This window comes from Trachymyrmex septentrionalis, unplaced genomic scaffold (genome assembly GCF_001594115.1).
Source record: "Trachymyrmex septentrionalis isolate Tsep2-gDNA-1 unplaced genomic scaffold, Tsep1.0 scaffold95, whole genome shotgun sequence".
NCBI lineage: Eukaryota > Metazoa > Arthropoda > Insecta > Hymenoptera > Formicidae > Trachymyrmex > Trachymyrmex septentrionalis.
Window position 1 is genome coordinate 668,825 of NW_017306139.1, and position 789 is coordinate 669,613.

The following is a 789-nucleotide window of genomic DNA, read 5'->3' on the forward strand; positions in this document are numbered from 1 at the left end:
GTGTTGTAAAAACGTTTATACAAGATGAGTTAAAATAATCTTTTGTCTCTAAAGAGACATATTCTTGGCCGTATTCTGAGACAATTTTTTCTTTAGAAAAAATTTGTCCGAAGTTTAGTTTTTAAGTTATAAAGAGAAATAGTTAGCCTATCACAAATCGAGTATGGAAGATAAGCAGGGGCGCTCACCGATGCAGGTGCAGAGAGAATTCGAATATATACTGTAGGCGTGTATTGCTGTGTGACTGTTGAGTCTAATAGCGCGTAAGCACCTGTAAGCATCAGTGAACGCGCCGTCCCTGCTTACCTTCCATACTTGTGATACGCTAATTATTTCCCTTTATAACTTACAAACTAAGCTTTGGACGAATTTTTGCGGAAGTAAAAATCGTCTCAGAATACAGCCAGGAATATGTCTCTTTAAGGACAAATGGTCATTTTGAATCATTCTGTATAGAAAGCTTGTCTTTATTTTTCCTATTAATTTCCTATTATAAATACCATCTTAAATACAGGAAATCCTTATGTCTCATATTAGGAATCCTTTTTGAATTAGCAAAATTTGCAATTTTTTAAAAACTTTCATATACAATAAAATGTAGATAATTTTATTTTCTAATAGTATTACCGATTGCTAACTTTTGGTAATAAAACTTGAATAAATCTCTTACAAGATTGACATAAAAATAGAAGCTAAAATTACAAATTATTTAAATAAATTACAAGTCTTTAAAAAAAAAACATATATATATATCATAATAGGCATCTTTACCCTAATTATGAAGATACA

At 30.3% G+C, this 789-nt stretch overlaps 1 protein-coding gene across 1 annotated transcript in view; it reads right to left on the reverse strand.

Moving 5' to 3' along the window:
- The window catches only part of LOC108756126, a 14,506-nt gene that overhangs the window by 5,515 nt on the left and 8,202 nt on the right, over window positions 1-789 (reverse strand). The window lies entirely within an intron of this gene.